At 39.5% G+C, this 26,334-nt stretch overlaps 1 protein-coding gene across 3 annotated transcripts in view; it reads left to right on the plus strand.

Moving 5' to 3' along the window:
- Window positions 1–26,334, plus strand: part of RUNX1 (RUNX family transcription factor 1) — a 1,096,070-nt gene that overhangs the window by 405,352 nt on the left and 664,384 nt on the right. For all 3 annotated transcript variants that reach the window (XM_055279612.2, XM_055279615.2, XM_055279616.2), the window contains exon 3: window positions 25,526–25,590. The gene's annotated coding sequence lies outside the window, so the exon portion shown is untranslated. The remainder of the gene's footprint in view (window positions 1–25,525; window positions 25,591–26,334) is intronic.

Here is a 26,334-nt window from a genome sequence, read left to right on the forward strand (position 1 = left end):
GATTTATTCATCTTTCTGTACCAATGTAAAAAACACAGAAAGGCTAAGGTGGGATGGGTAAGACCCACAGGACAGAAACGATTGTCCTGTACCATCAATCCTGTCCTGAACTGGCTCATCAGCTCTGCCTTCTACACTGGGTCTTGAGGGTTCCCTTACCATCAACCTCATGCTCCTCCTCCTGACTGTAAGAGATGTTTCTACTCCAATGTAGAATGGATGGCAGACAATGTTTCATACTGTTCCCATGCTATTCCATGGATCAGACTGAGCCTTCAGCCCCAGGAATGAAATGGTATCCTCAGTGTTGGAGGCTCCTTTGCCTAGAAACCGAGCTAATGCCCATTACTACACTTTTTCTAATCACTCTGAGTACTTTCAGTTTGTTTCCAGAATTTGCAATTAGAAAATGAGGCCACAGTGAAGATCCTTGCCTGTGTCTGCCTGTGCATGTCCTAGCAGTTCTCTATGCCACATTTCTACAAGTGGAATGGTTCAGTTGAAGGGTATTGACATCTTCACCTTAACAAGAGAATTGAAAAATTGCTCTCTCAATCTTGGTTATACCAATTGATAGTCCAGTCCTATCAAAACTGCCCAAGACTTCTAGGTTTTCCTCATTGTTGTCATCGTTATTGTCATCATAAACACTTATTCATTGCTTCCTCTGCCAGGCACAATCTAAGCACTTTATACATATTAACTCATTTAACTCTCACAACAATCCTAGGCAGAAACCCATTTTGCAGATGAGAAGATTGAGGCATACAAAGTTTGTATTATTTGCTCAAGGCCACAAAGTTTGTGAGTAGAACTAGAATTAGATGCCTGGCAGCCAGGCCTCTGAGCCTGCCCTCTTAACCATGACTGTAGATTGCATCTCTCAATATTTGCTATTAAGAGTTTTAAGTTCTTGACAAAAAGATAAGTGTACAATGGTCTTAGGCTGTTGCTTTCATTTGTATCTACCTTATTTCTGGTATATATAAATGAGGTTGAGTCTTTTCTTGTATCTTTATCATCTAACCATGTTTCCTCTTTTGTGAATTACTTGTTCATATTTTTTCACCATGTTATTTATTGAGTTATTGTTTTCTTTTTGATTTTGAATAGTGTGTCAGTTATGCATTGCTATACAATAAATGATCCCAAACTAGGTAGCTTCAAACAATACCAGGAACTTTATTATTATCTCTCATGGTCCTGTGGGTTGACTGGACCCAACCAGGAGGCTCACATGGGGTCTTTCATGCAGCTGAATCAGATAGTGGCTGGGGCTTGGGTTAATGAAATGCTCATTCACTCACTCATGCTCCTGGTAGCTGTTGCTGGCGGTTGACTCGACCTCAGATGAGGCTATCAGTTGGGAGATTTACACATGGCCTCTCCACTGTGCCCTGGGCTCCCTTGCAGTGTGGTGGTGGGTTCCGAGAGCAAGCCTCACAGGAGACAAAGCAGAAGTGCATGAAGTTTTTTGTGGCTTAGCCTCAGAACTGACTTAGCCTTGCTCTCCATGTACTCTGTTGATCAAGGCAGACTGGAAATTTCAGCTAGGGTCAAAGGTATGGGACGTGAACTTTGCCACTCAGTGGGAAGAGTGACAGCATCACACTGTAAGAAAGACATATGGGATGCGATGGAATATATCACAGCAGCCATCTTTGAAACATTTTCTCAGGCACAGAAAGTAATAATAATTCCTCCAAGTCTTTGCTTATTTCAAGTTTTTAATGGTCCCTCTTGATACACAGACATTTTAATTACGATAGAGTCAGTTGTATCAATCATTTTCCTTTTGGTTTGTGCTTCTTTTGTTGGTTTTCTAAGACATCATTACTCTATCCTGCAATTTTAGCTATATATATATATATATATATATATATATGATTTACATACATAAAGATGTATGTGTTTATAAAAGTATACTGTGTGTATATATATACTGTATATTATACTTATATCTTTTTATTTTTAGGTTTTTAATTTATTTATATGGGACATATTTCTCCACATAGTGCAAGTTGAGGGTTAATTTTCTCTTTTCATATGTATAGTTGGTTGTTAACACTGAAGCATTTGTTATACTTTTCCTTCATTTTTTAAAAATTTAATTTTGATACTCATATTTGATTGAGTTTTCTTTATGTCCTGACCCCTACCCTACCTTTTCCCTGCTTTAGGAAGCATGCATTTTATTTCCATTTTCAGTATCCACCCTTATGTTAACAAGTAAACTTAACATTTAAAAAAAACCACTAAATTTTATCTCTACTCTTTTCTATTCTTCTTTTCCACAATATAAACACCTTAGAAGGTATTTATAACTGTAAAAAACCCCAAATAGTCTATCATGTTGTGGTCTAATATTTATTTTTTCCTTGCTTTTATATAAATAAAAATCATCATTATTGTTATATTTATAGCTCATGTTTATGAGAGAGAACTATGTTTATAAATGCCTTTGCTCACTACTCACTATTGTTTTTGTTTTTTCTAATCTCACCATGTCTTTCTGAGTTCAGTTTCCTTCTTTACAGAGATCATATTTTAATCATTATTTCAGTGCAGGTCTAAGAGTACAAACGCTCTCATTTTTTTCTTAATTTACTAATATTCCTTAGCCATTTGAAGATATTACTTCATTCTCTTCTTGACTCTACTGTTGCTGATCAGTTCTTCACAATCTAATGGCTGTTAGATTGTAAATTTTTTAAACTAGCTTTTACAGACATATTCTCTTTGTCTTAGATGTTCTGAAGTTCCACTTATTTAGTCTAAGTGTGAATTTATTTTTCATTCAGCTAAGAATTTACTAATTCAATCAATCTAAGGACTTACAACTTTCATCAATTTTTAAAAAATTCTTCACCATTGTCTCATCAAGTATTACTTCTCTCACATTCTATTTGCTCCTTCTGGAATTCCTATTAGCTTCATGCTAGCTATTCTCATTCTATCTACCATATCTTAACTTATCCATTTTTAAAATCTCTGTCTTTCTGTTCATTCTGTATAGTTTCCTCAGAACTGACTTTCAGTTCACTGTTTCTTTCTTCAACTTTGTCTAATTTGTTGAGTAACTCATCTACTGAGTTTTAATTTTAGTATCTTATAATTTCTAGAAGTTTTATTTCATTCTTATAAAATTTATACTTTTTTGTAAATGTAGTCTTATTTTTACCTACTGAGCTTTATTCTTTCTTTCATGTCTTTAACATCTTGAATTGATAGTTTTTTCAGATTTTTTTCCCCTGATATCTTTAGATTTCAAGTATTTCTGTTTTTTGAGTTTATTGATAATGGAGTATTTGTTGGTGTATTTTAATATTTTTTACTATGCACTTATTTTCAGTGAGAAATACATTTTGTGGCCTGAGTTAAGGAGAGTCTCTCTGAAGTGGTTTTGCATTTGCTAATGTGAGTCCTCCAGCATCTCACCAGGCTGGGCAAACTTTATGTTAAATTCTCATTCTGAGGATTTGAATACCAGAGAGAGAGTACAATGGCAGTCTCTCAACCTATGCATCATGCTGGTATAGCGTTTTTATTTTTCATGGGGATCCTTCCTTCTCCATGAAGATCTCTGGGCATAGAAAATCTTTGCAATGTTGACTAGCTGGATAGAGAAGAATTGGGGTGGGGTCATTTGAAAACTCTGAGTTTATGAAAATGTCTCAGTGTCAACATCCCACCTTGAGTGAGCCAAAAACCTGGTCTGCAAGCTCTGGGATTCTCACTTCCCAAGCTATTAGAATCTCCTTCCTCCCAAACCCTTTCTTTTCTTCCCTCCCTAGGCTCACCAGTTTCAGTTCCAGTGCTTACAGACACTGCTTTCAGTTCCCTCTTTATTTCTGGAATCTGTGATTTTACTTTCTTTCTTGTGTACACCGTTATATTTTTAACTTATTTTTATTTTATTCAACATTGTTATTGCTTTATAGTATTAAGATTTCCATAATAACTTAGTCTACTATGTAGCCAGAACCAGCAGTATCTGGAAAGATTCTAAAGCTAACTTTGTATAAAGCTTGGGACCGAGGTTGATCCATGTTCTCAGGAACTCACTGGGGCAGCCAAAAAGTTATTCTGTGGGTTCGCGTCACAGGATTACTCATAGGTGATGATACCTCTCAACTGTCAACTTTCAATGGTATCCAAGAGGTTCCCGACTTTTGCTCATTCTGTACTCTAATGCAGTGTTTCCCAGATCATGTTTGTGGAACATTAATACTTAAAAAAAAACATTTTGTGTTTACGTAAGTTTGGAAAATGATGGGTTAAACTAATTTTAACAAGTTTCTGTACTGCAGGATTTCTCAGAAAAGAAGAGGAAGGCACCTGCTTTAGCATCACTTCTGTGTATAAAAGGAAGTAAGAAAGGCTCATGTCTAAGCATGAGCAGTGGATGCGGACATGGATCAAGAACGAGAAGGTCAGAGTATCTCTGAACCCAACACCAGAAAGAAGCAGCAGAGATTGATTTTCAGGGCTGCCTCATCTGTTCGGTTCCAAGCATGTGCTTATCCTTCTAGCACAGACTCTCTTTAATTTAGTTATAATTTAAAGAAAACGCTCCTATAGTCTACATGATAGTGACTTATTAACTTACTGCCGTAATTAATCCACCTTTTAAAGTTTGGATTCACCTTAGGCCAGATATCCTGTGAAAGAAGAGATGCAAAATAAGTTTCCTATTGCAGTTGTCTGGACGATCTCATTTGTGGTAATAGCTAAGCTTTATTGAGCACTGACTACCATCCAGAAGCCATCGTCAGCAACTTTACAGGGTCTTTACGATCTCACAACAACTCTGTGCATTTGGTTCTATAGTTAGACCCATTTTACAGACGAGAAAACTGAGACACAGAGATACTAAGCACGACTTCCCTCTCTACTGCTTCCTTTCAATTAGCTTTTTACTATGGAAAAATAAAGTTTTAACAGATGAATGCTTACTTGCTAGGCTCTGAATCTAATTTGTGATATCTGTCTTGAATAGAGGGCAAATGGTGTCTGTCATCTAACCACAGTTGGTAGTAAGACTCCCACTCCTTTGAGGTTTAGATGTCCTAGGCTCTAGACTTGGCTAACACATGATGGTGGGCAACCCACTTCACCTTCTCAGATTCATTTTTCTCGTCTATTAAACAGGGATTCATAGTACTAGCATGTCTACCTCACAGGATTGTCCTGGTCTTTAAGTGAAATAATATACAGAGAAGCTCATTGTAAATGGCAAGGTACTATGCAAAATGTAAGACACTACTGCTGTTGATAGTACACAGCTTTGTTTTTCTTCTACTTCTGATGCATATCTGAAGTTAAGATCATGGTCCTGACGAGGACAGTGAACTTGATGTCTGGGTTAAAGATGAGAGTGGCAGCTGGCTCCCAGGTGGTCCAGGGTGTCAGTGAGGTGATGGAACATTCCACACCCCTTTTAACCCCAGCATCAGTGTTGGGAGTTACCTTCAGGGAAGCTGCTCTCTCCTGGATTTGCTGATTATATTTTTAACTAAATACTAATATCTTTTACCCCAAAATGTTTTCATGAGCATTCGTGAGTAATCAGAAAGGTATGTTTCAAGGAATGTTGCTATGTTTATTATTTTTTCTCTACCAGACAATCTCAAGAGTCTTTACAATTAAAAAATATATTTTTGAAAAGACATATTGTACTTAACTCTATTTATAAAAGGAGATCTAAACAAGTCTGCTTGTTCTAAATCTGCCTAACGACTCGGGTAATAAATATTTCTGTATTTGTTTTTGGAGCCCATCTGAGTCGTCAAACGTGTTTGATTTAGGCTTAGTTCCCTTGGAACAAATGATGGCTGCGTTTCCTTTTCCTTCGACCACTATCGTGTTTTTCCAAGAACACCAGCATTCTCCGTGAAGGCCCCCCAGACCTCAGTACTAGCTTGTTCACTTCTCTGGGAAGTGTTGTGTCTCAAGTTGACAAAACAGATGAGAAAGTCGGGGGTTATGAGAAAAGACAAATTCTGCCCTGAGTTGTGTTGGTCCATTCATTCCTTCACTGAGTGATCCAGACGTACAGCAAATGCATATTTAGTACTTGCCATGGGTCGGCTAAGAATGAGAGACAGTGTCTCTGATGTTATGAACGCTATATTCCAGTGAGGAGGAAGACGTTAAGCAGATGATCACTCATATGGTTTATTTTTTAGTTAGGAAACTTTCGTATGCCATTTGCAGTTTCTGTTGCATGCAACTCCCTTGGAAGAAGTGGAAAACATAATTGAATATTTATTAGAGGCCTGATCATAGGAGTATGTGTGTGAGAGTTATTCCATTGGTAGAGGTCAAAAAGTTGTAAGCTATTTCATGGGAGGAAGAGTAAGTTACATTATGTTTCAGTTTAGAGAAGGGAATTGGAAATAGAAAGTACCTGAATTTTTCTCTTGAGAGTCAGGTTAAAAAAAGAATTGAATTTAAATTTCAGAAAGGATTGACTTAGACCTCTGGTTAGAATATCTAGAAGCTGAGATTAGACTTCCATCAAGGGAGGTCTTGAGAATAAGACTGCCCAGACAGATCATGGGGTTTGATGGGGAGAATCACTGAGGGTAAAGAGTCAGGGGCTGAGCCCTGGGTTTCTGAGACTGTCTTAGGCCATTATTCTTAGCTGTTCTTCTCACTGTTCTGCCACTAGAACATGTTTAAATATATGTCTTGAGCTTCATCTGGTTGCGACACTCATTTCCTTTAGCACTCACCACAGCTGAGTCTTGCGTTTTGTCTTTCTTAGAAGTATTTGATTTTTTCACAACATTTTCCATTTTTATCTATTATGATCTATCTCTTCCTGTCATAGCCGGAAACATGATACCAGGATTAGGCAACTCTCCAATCGCTTTCTCTTGGGTAAAGTCTGAAACAGAATAACCCCAACACATCTGTTATCTTTTCAACATTTTCTCATTTTCTCTACTATCACTTTCTAATTTTATGGGGGAAAAGGAATTCATTTCTTTTTAAAATTGATGTACTTATTTGAAGTCTTATTTGCATTGCACCAGTTGATCTAGATCTTTACAGGGTGATAAACTATACACACAATCACATGGCACTTTTGGCTTTTAATTTTTGTCTATTTAATTTTTGTTTGACTTTCTATTTTAATTTTGTGTTTTGTTTTGTAGGGGGTGGGTGGGATACAGTTACTGGCTTGATTTGTAAAGTTCTGTTTATTCCAGTAACATTAATTTTCTGTTTAAAGTCATAAATTTTAAAAAAAAGTAATGAATTTAGATTTTACTCTTAGGAGCCTGAAGAGTATAATTAATTGTCTGAGGAGTGGGAAATCAAACCAAAGGGAGATGTTTACTGAAGCTGCATATAACGGAGGATGTTCCTACAGAAGAAGGGCATGCATTGGACACTTCCTTTCCAGAAAGCAACAAGCAAGGCCAGTCTTTGGAAAGTATGCATTTAGGACAGTACAGCTATTATCACATCCCTGATGCTGATGTGGTGACTAAGATGGAGAACTTGGGTGTTCATCACATGTCTCTTCAATCATCAAGCAGCCTAACTTCCTCAAACAGCTTTGGAAATGCTCTTCATTTCAGAAATAAAACAATGGAAAATGAGCCCTGCCTGGACAGGAAAAGTCCATACATTGCATTTTCGTTGACCTCCTGGGCTCACTTGTTGTAGGGCTTTGTAATACATAGAAGAGGTTTTTGAGCTACTAATACCTAAGACGGCTTTTGTTAACCAGCCATTAATTTGAGAGTAACTAAGGAAAGCAGAGATCTCTTTCCACTTTACCATTTTCAGTGCAATGCATCCCGGCAATACAAGTTAAGAAACAAGAAGATACTTTTGCACAGCCATTCAACTTCTAGAAGTTTCTAGAAGGAAACTGTCTTAAGGAAATAATATACAAATAAATCTCTCTTTACATCATATTTCTTTCTTTCAGGTACATCTTTCATTTTAACTCAGATTGGTACTAGACTAAATATATCACATCAAGTTTCCACTGTGTCCCATTCTTTACAGGTGTTAACAAACACCTAAAGAGAAAAAAATCCTAATTTGCCTTTGTTAAGCAACTTGAGTTTATAGATATGAATATGGTTGTGATTTAATAGGTAGACCATCACATTTGGGTTGTTCCCTTTTTGGAACCCTGGTCAGAAAAATAAGAAAGTATTTTATATATGCTGGATTTTTTTGTTTGTTTTTGAGACAGAGTCTTGCTCTGTTGTCCAGGCTGTAGTGCAGTGGCACAATCACAGCTCACACTGAAGTCTTGAAATCCTGGGCTCAAGCAATCCTCCTGTAGCTTCCAAGTAGTTAGGACTACAAGCATGTGCCACCACAGCTGGCTATTTTTTAATTTTTTGTAGGGACAAGGTCTTTTTTTTTTTTTTTTTTTTTTTTTTTTTAAATTAGGTATGCCTGTATTATATATACATATTATCTACTGGACATTGGACATTATATACTTGCATTAATAAACACAAGAAGCATTTGCATTCCCATCAATTTCCTACAACAAAGTTGTTTTACCACTCAGGAATGTAAAATAGCCTGGTCAAAATAACAAAAGATACACATTCTTTTTGTTAACTTCGACTTTAGACTGGGGACTACATGTGAAGGTTTGTCACATAGGTAAACACATGTCACGGGGGTTAACTGTACATATTATTTCATCACCCAGGTATTAAGCCCAGTACCAAATATTTATCTTTTCTGCTCCTCTCCCTCCTCCCACCCTCCGCCCTCATGTAGAACCCAGTATGTCGTTTTCTTCTTTGTGTTCATAAGTTCCTATCATTTAGGTCCTACTTGTAAGTGAGTACATGAGTGAGTACATGAGGTTTTCTGTTCCAGCATTAGTTTGCTAAGGATAATAGCCTCCAGCTCCATCCACATTCCTGCAAAAAACATGATCTCATTCTTTTTTATAGCTGCATAGTATTCCATGGTATATATGCATCACATCTTCATTATGCCATCTCTCATTGATGGGTATTTAGGCTGATTCCATGTCTTTGCTATTGTGAATAGTGCTTCAGTGAACATTTGCATTCATGTGTCTTTATGGTAGAATGATTTGTATTCTTCTGGGTATATACCCAGTAATTGGATTGCTGGGTTGAAGGATAATTCTGCTTTTCGCTCTTTGAAGAATCTCCATACTGCCTTTCACAATGGTTGAACTAATTTACACTCCTACTAATGGGGTATATGGGTTCCTTTTTCTCCACAGCCTCACCAGCATCTGCTATTTTTGACTTTTTACTAATAGCCATTCTGACTAGTATGACATGATATCTCATTGTGATTTTGAGTTGCACTTTTCTAATGATGAGTGACATTGAGCTTTTTTGTTCATATTATTGTTGGCCACACTTATGTTGTCTTTTGAGAAGTGTCTGTTTAGGTCCTTTGCCCACTTTTTTTAATTTTTTTTATTATTATACTTTAGGTTTTAGGGTACATGTGCACAATGTGCAGGTTTGTTACATATGTAACCATGTGCCATGTTGATTTCCTGCACCCATTAACTCGTCATTTAGCATTAGGTATATCTCCTAATGCTGTCCCCCCCCCTCCCCCCACCCCACAACAGTCCCCAGAACGTGATGTTCCCCTTCCTGTGTCCATGAGTTCTCGTTCAATTCCCACCTATGAGTGAGAACATGCGGTGTTTGGTTTTTTGTCCTTGCGATAGTTTACTGAGAATGATGTTTTCCAGTTTCATCCATGTCCCTACAAAGGACATGAACTCGTCATTTTTTATGGCTGCATAGTATTCCATGGTGTATATGTGCCACATTTTCTTAATCCAGTCTATTGTTGTTGGACATTTGGGTTGGTTCCAACTCTTTGCTATTGTGAATAGTGCCGCAATAAACATACGTGTGCATGTGTCTTTATAGCAGCATGATTTATAGTCCTTTGGGTATATACCCAGTAATGGGATGGCTGGGTCAAATGGTATTTCTAGTTCTAGATCCCTGAGGAATCGCCACACTGACTTCCACAATGGTTGAACTAGTTTACAGTCCCACCAACAGTGTAAAAGTGTTCCTATTTCTCCACATCCTCTCCAGCACCTGTTGTTTCCTGCTTTTTTAATGATGGCCATTCTAACTGGTGTGAGATGGTATCTCACTGTGGTTTTGATTTGCATTTCTCTGATGGCCAGTGATGATGAGCATTTCTTCATGTGTTTTTTGGCTGCAAGGGACAAGGTCTTAATATGTTGCCCAGGCTGGTCTCAAACTCCTGGCCTCAAGTGATCCTCCCACCTCAGCCTCCCTTAGTGTTGGGATTACAGGCATGAGCCACCATGCCTAGCCTGGAACTCTTATAACAAAGTCACAGAATATGCTTTCAGAAAGTACAAATTACTATAGTTAATTTCTTCTGCATGAGTTCAAAATTTCAGGGTTTTTTTCCTCTGTAATTCTAGGAATTAACTTGTAAAATAGTATATTTTAGGGAAATTTTGGTGGAAAAAAAAAAGTGTACCATGCATTTTGAGATGTTTTAAGTTTCCAGAAAGCTTGGCTATTGTGTAGTTCTCATGAGAAAATGGTACCATGGACTTCTGGTATTATTAATTATAATAACAATAATAATTATTATTAATTATTCTGACACAAAGCAGCAGCAGGCCTGAGCCCTCTTGCAAATGCAATGCCAGGTAGTTTTTTTTTTTTTTTTAAAGAAATGAAAAGTCAGTTTTAGACACCTGCACATCTTCGGAAGCTGTGAAATGCTAGAACCTGTAAAAACTGACTTCCCATTCTGGTTTCTAGGAAATGTTTTAGTTCTCATCAGAATAAGACTTCATGATCTCAGACCCTCTGTCTTCCACTTTCTCTTCCCCAATTGCATTCTGCCTTTGAAAAAAGTCCACTGGATTCTGAAGCTGTCCAACTCCTCATGGCATATTTAGATGACTTCTGCAACATTTCTCACTATTCCGTTGTATGAGCCTTTGAGGCTTCATTTAGAAGTGTAATGCTTGCAGGTACAGCCCCAATGAAAGAATTTGGGGCTTTCCAACTTTTCTTGCCTGTTGGCAGTTTAAGGGCAAAGAATTAAAGGAGTTAGGATGAAGGGTGGTTATTAGCTCATCTTACCAAATGTTGGCTCTGAAGTATTTAATAACAATTGACTTGCAGAGAAAACATGACTTCTCTGTGGGCAAATCTGTGTATTCACTTATTTGCCAGGATGCCAGCCTCACAGGCGAATGGTACATAGCCAAGGAAGAGAAAGGGTAGGGAAGGAATGAAAGGATTTAAAGATTGGCTGTTGCAAGCTCATTTCCAGTCATTTGATTTTCCAGGGTAGTATAGTTTCTCAATTCTGTTCACACGGGTAGTTGGGGGAACCATAGGAAATAAAATGAAAATGTTTATGTTAGGAAATTAGGCAGTTACTTATTTTCTTCTTAATACTATACTTCTACTTTAGGAGAGTGTGTGTGAGAGAGAAAGAAACAGAGAGAGGGAGAGGGAGACAAAGGGAGGGAGGAAGAAGGAGAGACTGAGACAGAGACAAAGGATGGAAGAAAGAATGAGAAAGATGAAAGGAGAATCAGAGAAGGGCAGACAGAGAGAATGAATCCTTGTTTTATTTTGGGGACAAACATTGCTCTCAAAGTTGTAGTTATACACACATACACACACACACACACACACACATCTATAATTGACGGAGGTTTGAAAAGTATAGGGATAACAGAGTCTCAGAGACTGCATATATGTTCATGCTCTAGGTAAGAAAGGGGAGATGAATGTACTTCACGTGGCCAGTGGAATGATGCAACTAACCAGTGGCAATAATAGTTTCTTATTGAGTAGGTCACAGAAAGACAAGAACTATGATGATTGTCCATGGAGCCGATGGGGGCATCAATGCTCTGAACATTCTCTTCTAGTGATGATGAGAGCTCATATTTACTGAGCATTCTGGATTCTATGCACTTGATATCAACTGACATCTAAACTTCAAAGCATTCCTCGCCAGATTGTTGCTGGAGTTTTCTTTGATTTAAAGATGAGCTTTTTCGTCTTCTGGGGGTGATGTCTAGAGGCACTCAGAATGGTCCAGTGTTTGACAAACCGTCATAGGCTTTCCCGCAATACAACTTCTCACTAAACTCGGCTGCCACAGAACCCATAGTAGTAAAATTGTTTACCTTTACACCAAGAAGCTTCGGAAAGCACCAAAATCTGTATTCAGCGTGTTCAAGGGTTTCATGCTGTGAGACCTAAAATCTTATGAGCTTGTCCAAAACACTGAAACATGTCAGCAGGGCCTTTGGTGGTTCCATGTGTGCTAAATGTGATTGTGAAGGGATCAAACATGCTTTCCTTATTGAGGAGCAGAAAATTGTTGTCAAAAGTGTTGAAGGAACAAGCACAGAGGCAGAAAGCTAAATTAAAAATAAAGCTTTTTATGAGTCATAAAAAGAGACGTAAAAAAAAACCAGTAAGTATGAGGACACAGAGGCACAGAGAGGTTCATTAACTTACCCAAGGGTAGTCGGATGGTGGAGATGGAGCTGTGAAACCTAAGCGGTCAGGCACTGAGCTGAGTCCTGTCCACTCAGCTATATTGCGTGAACTTTGCTTTCTTATCTCAATTTTGCTATTTGTAGGAAGCCAAGGCTTTTATTGTCCCTGACAACAGTTTTTTTTATTTGCATCAAAAATGCGACCTGTGTCCCAGAAGAAATAATTTTCACAGGACACTAAGTAACCATATCAAGACATTGTTGCCATTGAATGATAAAAGCAGATCACGCCTGTAGTGCGTAACAAAGGGAAAACTGTACGTACTAGTTTAGGTCAGAAGAGAGCAGTGGTAGAAAAATAGTGGCCATGGAGGGTATCTGAGAAAGAAAGACTATGTTCAAATGCAGAGGGGAATTTCGTGGCATGACATGTCATGCCTGATCCAGGCTGGGTTACTAGGTGCTGCAGGACCAGGAGTGCAGGGGCCACAGGAATGGCATGGCCCTCCGCCTCCTGCCCCACATGTGTACCCTCCTCGGCCCCAGAGAGGCAGCTTTTAAAAGGTTCTGCATTTAACTTTATTTTTTTTTTTTATTTTTTTTTTATTATACTTTAGGGTTTTAGGGTACATGTGCACAATGTGCAGGTTTGTTACATATGTATCCATGTGCCATGTTGATTTCCTGCACCCATTAACTCGTCATTTAGCATTAGGTGTATCTCCTAATGCTGTCCCTCCCCCCTCCCCCCACCCCACAACAGTCCCCGGAGCGTGATGTTCCCCTTCCTGTGTCCATGAGTTCTCATTGTTCAATTCCCACCTATGAGTGAGAACATGCGATGTTTGGTTTTTTGTCCTTGCGATAGTTTACTGAGAATGATGTTTTCCAGTTTCATCCATGTCCCTACAAAGGACACGAACTCATCATTTTTTATGGCTGCATAGTATTCCATGGTGTATATGTGCCACATTTTCTTAATCCAGTCTATCGTTGTTGGACATTTGGGTTGGTTCCAACTCTTTGCTATTGTGAATAGTGCCGCAATAAACATACGTGTGCATGTGTCTTTATAGCAGCATGATTTATAGTCCCTTGGGTATATACCCAGTAATGGGATGGCTGGGTCAAATGGTATTTCTAGTTCTAGATCCCTGAGGAATCGCCACACTGACTTCCACAATGGTTGAACTAGTTTACAGTCCCACCAACAGTGTAAAAGTGTTCCTATTTCTCCACATCCTCTCCAGCACCTGTTGTTTCCTGCTTTTTTAATGATGGCCATTCTAACTGGTGTGAGATGGTATCTCACTGTGGTTTTGATTTGCATTTCTCTGATGGCCAGTGATGAGGAGCATTTCTTCATGTGTTTTTTGGCTGCATAAATGTCTTCTTTTGAGAAGTGTCTGTTCATGTCCTCTGCCCACTTTTTGATGGGGTTGTTTGTTTTTTTCTTGTAAATTTGTTTGAGTTCATTGTAGATTCTGGATATTAGCCCTTTGTCAGATGAGTAGGTTGCAAAAATTTTCTCCCATTGTGTAGGTTGCCTGTTCACTCTGATGATAGTTTCTTTTGCTGTGCAGAAGCTCTTTAGTTTAATGAGATCCCATTTGTCGATTTTGCCTTTTGTTGCCATTGCTTTTGGTGTTTTAGACATGAAGTCCTTGCCCACGCCTATGTCCAGAGCAGAACTGAAGGAAATAGAGACACAAAAAACCCTTCAAAAAATTAATGAATCCAGGAGCTGGTTTTTTGAAAAGATCAACAAAATTGATGGACCGCTAGCAAGACTAATAAAGAAGAAAAGAGAGAAGAATCAAATAGATGCAATAAAAAACGAAAAACGGGATATCACCACCGATCCCACAGAAATACAATCTACCATCAGAGAATACTACAAACACCTCTATGCAAATAAACTAGAAAATCTAGAAGAAATGGATAAATTCCTCGACAAATACACCCTCCCAAGACTAAACCAGGAAGAAGTTGAATCTCTGAATAGACCAATAACAGGTTCTGAAATTGTGGCAATAATCAATAGCTTACCAACCAAAAAGAGTCCAGGACCTGATGGATTCACAGCTGAATTCTACCAGAGGTACAAGGAGGAACTGGTACCATTCCTTCTGAAACTATTCCAATCGATAGAAAAAGAGGGTATCCTCCCTAACACATTTTATGAAGCCAGCATCGTCCTGATACCAAAACCTGGCAGAGACATAACCAAAAAAGAGAATTTCCAACCAATATCCTTGATGAACATTGATGCAAAAATCCTCAATAAAATACTGGCAAACCGAATCCAGCAGCACATCAAAAAGCTTATCCACCATGATCAAGTGGGCTTCATCCCTGGGATGCAAGGCTGGTTCAACATACGCAAATCAATAAACGTAATCCAGCATATAAACAGAACCAAAGACAAAAACCACATGATTATCTCAATAGATGCAGAAAAGGCCTTTGACAAAATTCAACAACCCTTCATGCTAAAAACTCTCAATAAATTAGGTATTGATGGGACGTATCTCAAAATAATAAGAGCTATCTACAACAAACCCACAGCCAATATCATACTGAATGGGCAAAAACTGGAAGCATTCCCTCTGAAAACTGGCACAAGACAGGGATGCCCTCTCTCACCGCTCCTATTCAACATAGTGTTGGAAGTTCTGGCCAGAGCAATCAGGCAGGAGAAGGAAATAAAGGGTATTCAATTAGGAAAAGAGGAAGTCAAATTGTCCCTGTTTGCAGATGACATGATTGTATATCTAGAAAACCCCATTGTCTCAGCCCAAAATCTCCTTAAGCTGATTAGCAACTTCAGCAAAGTCTCAGGATACAAAATTAATCTACAAAAATCACAAGCATTCTTGTACACCAACAACAGACAAACAGAGAGCCAAATCATGAGTGAACTCCCATTCACAATTGCTTCAAAGAGAATAAAATACCTAGGAATCCAACTTACAAGGGATGTGAAGGACCTCTTCAAGGAGAACTACAAACCACTGCTCAATGAAATAAAAGAGGATACAAACAAATGGAAGAACATTCCATGCTCATGGGTTGGAAGAATCAATATCGTGAAAATGGCCATACTGCCCAAGGTAATTTATAGATTCAATGCCATCCCCATCAAGCTACCAATGACTTTCTTCACAGAATTGGAAAAAACTACTTTCAAGTTCATATGGAACCAAAAAAGAGCCCGCATCGCCAAGTCAATCCTAAGCCAAAAGAACAAAGCTGGAGGCATCACGCTACCTGACTTTAAACTATACTACAAGGCTACAGTAACCAAAACAGCATGGTACTGGTACCACAACAGAGACATAGATCAATGGAACAGAACAGAGCCCTCAGAAATGATGCCGCATAGCTACAACTATCTGATCTTTGACAAACCTGACAAAAACAAGAAATGGGGAAAGGCTTCCCTATTTAATAAATGGTGCTGGGAAAACTGGCTAGCCATATGTAGAAAGCTGCAACTGGATCCCTTCCTTACACCTTATACAAAAATTAATTCAAGATGGATTAAAGACTTATATGTTAGACCTAAAACCATTAAAATCCTACAAGAAAACCTAGGCAATACCATTTAACTTTAAAGCTTGACCTTTCCCAGGTCAATATCAAGCTCAGGAATTGGGGAAACCCTGGAAAGCTCATTTGACTGAGGTATCCTTCTGATGTTTAACTTTTAGTTTTGCTTTTCTCTTTAACCCTGGATTGAAGTTCTTTTGAGATCTTAAACCTATAAGCCTTCTCTGTCACTTTGCTGGCATCTTCCTAGATCTGTGAGCAGTTTATAGAGGGGACAGCATTATTCTTCGAAGTGTGTTCAGAGAACCAGCGGCACTTGGGTCAGATTGGGGTAGTGGTTAAAACGCAGGATCAATGATGGACACAGGAAGGGGAACATCACACACCGGGGCCTGTTGTGGGGTCGGGGGAGGAGGGAGGGATAGCATTAAGAGATATACCTAATGTTAAATGACGAGTTAATGAGTGCAGCACCCCAACATGACACATGTATACATAAGTAACTAACCTTCACGTCGTGCACATGTACCCTAGAACTTAAAGTATAATAATAAAAACAAAAAAACCCAAAAAAAAACACAAAGAAAAAAAACGCAGGATCCTGGGCCGCCCCACTGAATCAGCACTGCAGGAAAGAAGCCCTGGAAGGGACTGCTCTCAGTCACCAGAGGGTTATTTGCATGAGAAATGTTTACAAACCACCTTTTGACAAGTTCGATGGTTTGCAAGGTTACATTTCTTGCATAACAATAATTAAATGTGTTTCTGCCCAAGGAATGGTGTGAAAGATCACTATTAGGGCCATGACCATGGATAAGGAACTGCTCTGCCATGAGGGGGACCCATGCTTATCAAATGACCTCCACATATGGGTAGAATAGAGACAGGAAACCAGACTAAAACTGCGACAGTCTCTCACTGCCCTTCGCGAGTTGTACCTCAGTAAAGTTGGAGATAGGATCTTTGAAATACAGTTAAATTGTCATTTTCCCCCTTCACAGGTGTTTTGATTCATGGATACTTACCTAAAACGTTTCAAAGTAGTTTTTTTAAATACAAATTTGGGGTATTCAAACTTTTAAAGAACTCACATCAAAATCTTAAATATTTGTATTAGGTTGGTGCAAAAGTCACTGCTGTTTTTGCCATTGAAAGTAATGGCAAATTCGCGGTGACTTTTGCACCAACCCAGTAATTCCTTGTAGGCCATGAGGGTAACTTTTGATAGTGCAAAGCAAGACAGCACTGACTTCGTGGGAAATTTAACCACGATTAATAGTGATCTTGTATGGGGATGGGGTGATTAAAAACAGAAATCGAAGTGTTGTTTATTTATTTAGAAAAGAGAGCTGGGCGCAGTGTAATTCCAACATTTTGGGAGGCTGAGGTAGGTGGATTGCTTGAGTTCAGGAGTTTGAGGCCGGCCTGGGCAACATAGCGAGACCCTGTCTGTACAAAAAATTTAAAAAGTAGCTGAGCATTGTGGCACATGCTTATTTATAGTCCAGCTACCAGGGAAGAGGCCGAGTTGGGAGGACTGCTTGAGCCCAGAAAGTCAAGGCTGCAGAGAGCTATGATTGTACCACTGCACTCCTGCCTGAGCCACAGACAGAGACTCTGTCTTAATGTGAGTGTCTGGTATTTTAATGGGAAGAATATGAATTTTGAAAATTAAAAGGAAACAAACAATGTACAGTGGAGAGACACTTCACATGTGCAAAATGTGGGATTTTCATTGCCACTACAGAGAGAGTTAAGAATAGCAATAGCAATAGCAATGCTGTTTTGGGATAGTGGTTAAGATGTAGAATACTTGTGGGTTCCTGGGCCTTTCCTTGATTCAGAGTTCTAAGAGCCATCCCTTATCGACCATTCCTGCGACATCTGGGAACCAATGTTTTCAAACAGTCACATCTGTGATGGTTAAACTAGAGAAAAGATACCTAGAAATCAACATTGCTCAGAGCTAGGGTTACCAAATATTCCATGAGAAATACAATAAAAATTCATTCGCTGCTTATCTAAAGTTCAAATGTAACTAGCTATACCGCATTTTTATTTGCTAAATTTGGTGACTCTACTCACTAGAAAAATGAAATATGGTAGTTGCATTTTAAGAGAACCAGGATTTTGAGAACAATTATTTTCCACGATTAATAACAGCCTCCCCTTCGGTGGAAGATGGTGCCTGCTCCCCGGGTTCTCCTGAAGTGCTCTGGATCTCTGTCCCCTATCATATGCTGGTGTTCTTCCAGCTGTTCCTGGCAGCCAGGCGATCTTAGGCATTCCAGCTTGTCCGTGGCTGGGAAAGACATGGGAATATGCACTTGTAGTTAAGCCCACATCTCCAGGGTCAGAACAGCTCAGGACTCCTATCTTGTTATACCTTAAGGTTTCTGCACACAGGACCAACACCAGGGCCTCCAGATACTCAGCCCCGCCGATGCGCACACTGGCGCCCCTCTGGCGTTTCCTAGATAATATATTTACACATCACTTATCCTTTAGACTTGGAGGCAAATATACATTTCATATATTTTCTTATTTAATCTTATATCAGCTTTTTTATTTTTTTTTTGATGGAGTCTCGCTCTGTCACCCAGGCTGGAGTGTGGTGGCCTGATCTCGGCTCACTGCAAGCTCTGCCTCCCGGGTTCAGGCCATTCTCCCACCTCAGCCTCCCGAGTAGCTGGGACTACAGGTGTCCGCCACTACGTCCGGCTAATTTTTTGTATTTTTTACTAGAGACGGGGTTTCACTGTGTTAGCCAGGATGGTCTCAATCTCCTGACCTCGTGATCCACCCGCCCCAGCCTCCCAGAGTGCTGGGATTACAGGCGTGAGCCACCATGCCCGGCCATATATCGGTTTTATGAGGAAAATATTCTCTCTTTACTTTTTGAAAGAGAGATTTGTAAAGCTTTTAAGAGAATTGTGAAGCTTGGAATGGTTACATCACTTGTCCATAGTTCATAAAGATTCAAACACAAAGTCTACTCCAAAGCCCAAGCTCTTACCTCTTCTATACTGCCTGCCTATCTCCCACTCTCCCTACACTCTCTCCCCTTTCTGCATTTCATGTAAGTCACAAAGGGATTATAGTGACTTACAATGAACTGGACTTTGGGACAGGCTGTCTCTGAGCTCTGTTAGGGGGCAAGTGAATTCATCTTTCTGAGACCCAGTTGCCTTAATCTTTATAACTGGGATACAAATATTGGCTGCATGAATTTATTGGGATGATTAAATAAATTAACTTTGTAACATATAAGGCACTTGGCACATGCTTGGTTCCAAAATCTAGGATGCTTGCTGTGTATGTAACCAAATACTTAACAGTGAGAAGTGCCATGGATGTTGTAAAAGAACTGGGCACAAGGAACAATCAAAACACAAATGAAGAACCAAATGAGAGAATAGGAAGAAGAAAAAGAGGAGGAGGAGGAGGAAGAAGGAGAAGGAGATGATGGGGACCTTGGGGGAAGGAGGTGACTTGTCTCAGGGACTCAGGATAAGAGGTATTAGAATTTGAGCCTGCTTTTTCCGTGAGTTTTTTGGAAGCTGAGGCAAAGCAACTTAGTATAAGCGGCAGTGATACCTTTGAGCCAACAGGGTTCTCAGATTTGCATCTATAGAAGCTCCGTGTGCAGCAGACTTTGTGGTTCTGAATTCACCATGGGAAGAGGAAGGTCAGGACTCAGAATTCCTTGAGAATTCCTGAGAATTACTTGAAAATGTCTGGCTCATGACTGAGACATACTTATGTTCTTCATAGAATATAAGTCACTTTTCTGGGCTTCCCTTGGGGAAAAAACAGTCTGCATCAGTTATTTATAGTTTTTTCTGAAAGACAAAACAAAACAAAGTAAATTAAATCTGAGCCAATGCTTGAGGGCAAAGGATTCTGGGCTCAAATGAAACGTTCAGTTATTAGTATTTGCTGAGTGACCTTGGCTGGGTCACATCACCTCTCTGGGCCTTTCTTCCTCATCTGTACAGAAAACAGATCAACTAAGAAATTGCATGAACCTCTGTCCAGTGTCCACCTCATGCCTTGCCCTGTGGTAGATGCCTGGTCCAGAGGACAGCCCAGCCCTTCCCATGGTGGTGATCACAATACAGTGAGCATGGGCAGGGGATGAATACAGGGTTAAGACTCACATAACCCAGCAAACATCGTTAATGTTACATCAGAAGGGAACACGTGCTGTGAAGAAAATGATGCTGGCTTATGGAATAGAGTGAGCTGGGGCTGAACAGCCAGGAGGCAGGGCCAGGCCCTGTTCATACAGTAGTCAGACATGGCTTCTCTGAGGAGGTGACTGTATTAGTCCATTCTCACACTGCTATAAGGAAATAACTGAGACTGGGTAATTTCTAAGAAAAGAAGTGTATCAGTCTGTTTTCACGCCACTGATAAAGACATACCCAAGACTGGGCAATTTACAAAAGAAAGAGGTTTAATGGACTGACAGTTCCACGTGGCTGGGGAGGCCTCACAATCATGATGGAAGGTGAAAGGCACATCTCATATGGTGGCAGACAAGAGAAGAGTGAGAGCCAAGTGAAAGGGGTTTCCCCTTATCAAACAATCCGATCTCATGAGACTTATTCACTACGATGAGAACAGTATAGGGGAACCACCACCATGATTCAATGATGTCCCACTGGGTCCCTCCCACAACATGTGGGAATTATGGGAGATATAATTCAAGATGAGATTTGGGTGGGGACACAGCCAAACCACATCAAGAGGTTTAATTGACTCATGGTTCTGCAGATTGTACAGGAAGCAAAGTGGCTTCTGCTTCTATGGGCGGGGAGGGGCGGGCCTCAGGATACTTATAATCATGGCAGAAGGTAATGGGGAAGCAGGTGTCTTACATGGCGGGAGCAGGAGGAAGAGAGACAGTAGGGAGGTGCCACACACTTGTATAACAACCAGGTCTTGTGATAACTCATTCACTCACTATCACAAGAATAGCACCAAGGGGAAGGTGATAAACCATTCATGGAAACTCCACCTCCATATTCCAACCACCTTCCACCAGGCCCTTCCTCCAGCACTGAGGATTACAATTCCACTTGAGATTTAGTGGGGACACAGATTCAAACTGTATTATTCTGGCCCTGGCCCCTTCAAATCTCATGTCCCTCTCACATTACAAAATACAATCATGCCTTCTTAACAGTCCCTCAAAGTCTTAACTCATTCCAGCATTAACTCAGAAGTCTAAAGTCCAAAGTCTCATCTGAGACAAGGAAAATCCGTTCTGTCTGCTTTGTTCTAGCCATGTTGGCAGCCAACTGGGTGGTGCCAACCCACATTGAGGGTGGGTCTTCCTCTCCCATTCCACCTACTCAAATGTCAGTCTCCTCTGGTCTACTCACACAGACACATCCAAAAACAATACTAGCCATCTAGGCATCCTTCAAATCCAACCAAGTTGACACTAATATTAACCATCACAGTGACCTTTGAGGAGACACTTGCATACAGTGAAGGAACCAGTCATGAGAGCTGGCAAGAAGCATGTTCTGGGTGGCTCTTCAAAGAGTTGCCCAACAGAAGGCTAGGGAGGAAGTTTATGCCAGGAAGGAATTTGGACTTTACTGGAAAATATGGAAGAAACAAGAAGAAATCTCTGCTGGTATTTTGTCTACAGCTTACAAACACCTTTGGTCTTTTCCACATTGGAGACACACACATGTAGTTTGTGTGCATGTCTATGTATATATCCACACTCTTAAATGCACTTCAGGTACATAGAACAAGCACATATACCCTAGATTTTCCCTGTCATCGAAAGGTCCCTTATGACTGGTTTTGGGGCAATAAACAGATGCTGGCCATGTCCACTGCCACTACCCACTTCTACTGATGCCAACACTGCCGATGCATCATGGTGGACTCCCCCACGGGGCATTCCTCTGGACACTGCAAAAACACACTTTCTAATGAATGGCATTAGCAGGGGAATTGAAACCTATTGGCTACTGTGGGCCAGTGCTCCCGGCTGTACTCTGATAGTCTTATAATCTGTGTTTTGTGACATAACCAAGAAAGTTAAAATAGACCTTGAGAGTCAGAACAGAGTGGGCATCAAAGGGTTGTGGTGTTATCTCATCAGAGGGGTAATCAGAAAACAAGCACTTAGTGCACACAAATCAGTATGGATATGTAGGCCGGACTAGTGACAGCATCTTCATGAGATGGGAAGTGCAATCAGACAATAGCTTGAGGATAGATATTTGGGTAAGGAGACTTCAGGTGGAAAAATACTTTATGCTGAGAATTACAAAACATTACAGGCCAGTAAGAAAATGTTCCACAATAAAATAAAATTATGGAGAAGGAGTGAGAGAAGAACCAACGGGAGCAAAAAATGGGAGAAGGAGAATTTATCACCCCAGTGAGGGCAGGATGAATGGAATCAAGGGGCAAGGGCCTGGGAAGAGTTAGAAATAGGAGTACACAAAAAATGTTCTTTTCCTCTTTTGAATAGTGAGGATCGGTTTGGCCTCCCATATCACCCTCTGCTTTCCTGGCGTTTTATGTGTATGCAGTAACCTGACATGTGGCATTTAGTGAGAATAGGTACTTTTTCTTGGTGGTGCTGATGTCTGACAGTAATGCCATATAGCCATATACAAGCCTCACAAGGGCTTACATCAAAGAGGGGTTTACTCAGAATACAATGAAGCTCTGTGATTTTGCTAAAATCTACACAAAACACCTGAAGACTAACAGTTTAGGAAAGATGACAAAAAGTACTACTTCTTAATTCAGAAATGGCATTGACTAGGTGTGGTTCATGTCCGACATCAGGCAGAATACTCATTTTGAAGTGTATCTTGTGGATTTGCTAGCAGGAAAAGTGGAACAATGACACCAGCCATACTCACATCTATGCAAAGTTAATGAGTGACTTTTCATATTTTTGGTGCTCTGCTCTATTTAAAATTGAATTCCCTATTGTGTAATAAAAATACCAAACTACTTATATGAACAGTGGAAGAGGGTGAGGCCAGTTCAAATTAATTGAAATCAACAAGATTATTTAGGAGAATGGAAGCAATGTTGTACAAAGATTGGCCAAAGGCCAGGCTGGCTGTTATCATTTCTCTCCCTTTGATGGCCTTTAAGTTGGGGTTTCCTTCCAATTTGGGTTTATTTTTCTTTTATCTGGGAAGAGTGTGGTTTAGTGAAATTTTAAAGTTATGTTTTACTTTGCTGCATCTAAGGAACAAAAAGAAATATGACAGTAATAATTTCAAGGTAATTTGATACAGGTATGCATTAGTCTGTTTTCACACTGCTGATAAAGACATACCCGAGACTGGGCAATTTACAAAAGAAAGAGGTTTAATTGGACTTACAGTTTCACTTATGGGGAGGCCTCACAATCATGGCGGGAGGCAAGAAGGAGCAAGTCACATCTTACATGGATGACAGCAGGCAAAGAGAGGGCTTGTGCAGGGAAACTTCCCTTTTTAAAACCATCAGATTTCATGAAACGCATTCACTATCACAAGAACAGCATGGGAAAGACCCACCCCCATGATTCAATCATCTCCCACTGGGTCCCTCCCACAGTGCGTGAGAATTATAAGAGCTACAAGATGAGAGTTGGGTGGGGACACAGAGCCAAAGCATAACAAGATATAAGAGATAAGATTGTATTATAAAGCTGACCTTACCCTGCGCACCTCCCTCTACTACTTCTTCCTCTCCACTAGCATCTCAGCCTTCATCCCCATCCCCATCTCTTGCTAGATGAGCTACCTGGACAACCTGGTATGTGAGTTTCCACACATTTTCTATACTGATGTAATTTAATTATAAAATCATATCATGTCCACATACAGGAATGTCTCAGCCTCAGTGCTCTTGACATGTGGGCCAGATAAGTCTTTGTGGTGGGGGCTGTCCTGTGCACTGAGGCATGTTCAGCAGCATCCCTGGCCTCCACCCACCAGATGCTAAGAGCATGCTCCCCACAGCTTTGATGTCTCCAGACATCACGAAATGTCCCTAGCAGGCAATATCACTCTTGATTAGGAATAACTGATATGAAGGCTTAGTTTTACAATTTGTTTATATATGTATGTGTGTATGTGTGTGTATATATATATATATATGTATGTGTGTGTGTGTATATATGTATGTGTGTGTATATATATGTATGTATGTATATATACATATAGTAACCATTTTGTTCTCTTTCTACCTACTGCTTTTCTACCTACTGCTTTTCCCAATCAAAATCATTGACAAGGTTCTTTAACATATAATTAATGCTATTTAATTACTTTTCATGAATGCTTCATATTCTGTCCAGTGGATATAACATTGGTCCATGGGTTTATCCCACCATTCTTTCATCTATGGGCATTAACATGGTTTCTAGTTCTTGACCTACAAATAGCAATGCTGTAATGAGTATCATGGTACATGTGCCTTTACAGATCCCCAGAAATGGAATTGTAGCAGAAGAATTTTATTTTATTTTATTTTTTGGGACAGGGTTTTGCTCTGTCACTCAGGCTGGAGTGCAGTGGCATAATCACCACTCACTTCAGCTTCAACTTTGTGAACTCAAACAATCGTCGTGCCTTGGCCTCACAAGTAGTTGGAACTACAGGCATGCACACCCATGCCTGGTTAATTTTTAAAATTTTTTGTAGAGTCTAGGTCTCTATGTTGCCTAGGCTTGTCTTGAACTCCTAGGCTCAAGCAATGCCTCCACCTTGGCCTTCCACAGGTCTGGGATTACAGGCATGAGCCATGGTGCCTGGCCTTATGTATTTTTAATTTTATTAGATAGTGCCAGATTTCCTATTGATAGCCTTTGAAAAAAACTTTTAAAACTATAAATTTTATGTATAAGACTGATACGAGTGATTATTTAAGTGATTTCTCAAACATGAAAAGAAATACAAATATATTCAAAGTTTGCCTTTTGGTTTTAGTCCTAAAAATTACAATTTGTCATACAGGAGGAAGTTTAGATTAACTGTTTAATTATCAGATCTTTCAAATTTCTTGTTTGTCAAAGGTTTTGAGTGTAGACACCAATTAAAATGAATAAACTGCAAAATTACATTCTATGCCAAGAGTGTTACTTTTTTCTATAATCAATTTACCCTGTATTAAGTATTTCAAGACTAGAAATGAAAATGGAATGGGGGACTGGATTAAAGTTGTCTTAAGTGATGGAATAATACAAATATGCCTTGTGAGTTACCTTAGGATTAATGGGTGGCTGAAACCCTGCAACTTAACCTCACTCTGCAAGTTGGCACAGTCTGAGTAATGTGTCACTATCCAATGATGGATGAAAATAGTTCTGTTTGATACTTTGGATCATTTTAATATACTATTTTATTCCCTGCTCATAGCTCAGGATAGCTTTTAAGCAACGTGATTTCAATTGTTTTACTATTTCTCCCCTTTTAGAGTTCTCCAGTTGGAAGAAGAAAGCTTAACCTGGCTTCTGAATTCCAAGAGCGCACAGCACAGTGGTAAGAAAATTAAGGTCTATTTTTTTTTCTTTTTGAGTACTTGAGTGACTCAGCAAATGTGATATTGGGAGATGTCATTTCTGACTGGTATTGTGCTGTACATGTAGCTGTCTTCTGGAAGTAGAGGCTGCTGGGATCTTTCCTGGACTTGTGTATCAGGGAGAAAGAACTAATTTAAAATAAAGCAAAATATGTATCTTCTCTTTACTAGGTTAACTTTAAAAAATAGACAAGGAATTGCAAAGTTTGCAATACACATGCATTATTTGTCTATTTTGCAACTATTTACTTGCAAAAATAGACAAGCAATTCATGTGTCTGTAGTTGCACCTGAGTTCCAATGCAACAAGAGTGTTGCTCTCCAAGCTGTTGGGAATGGAAGTGTTAGCTCCAAGTCTCACAGAGGTGTCGGGCTTTGTTTGAAGGCTTTTAATGTTACAGGAAGATTTTGTTCTGTCAGTTTCTCTCATGCAATGTAATTGGACTTCTGTAATTCCTCTTTTCTCCTTGGTTATTTCTCCTAATAAGAGAAATTAGCTTTATGCCCCTTCAATATTGTGGTTATATGCCAACTTGCAATGGAATAATCTCATTTGCTGCATTTTGGTTTGATATTGTGCATGAAATTTATAAATCATTTCCATTTAAAATTGCAAGTTATGTCACAACGTTATGAAATGTTTAGGGAAAGAGACATTGAAAAAACTATTCCACCGATAATTTAGCATACCAACAGTTACTGGT

Source organism: Symphalangus syndactylus, chromosome 5, assembly GCF_028878055.3.
Source record: "Symphalangus syndactylus isolate Jambi chromosome 5, NHGRI_mSymSyn1-v2.1_pri, whole genome shotgun sequence".
Taxonomy (NCBI): Eukaryota; Metazoa; Chordata; class Mammalia; order Primates; family Hylobatidae; genus Symphalangus; species Symphalangus syndactylus.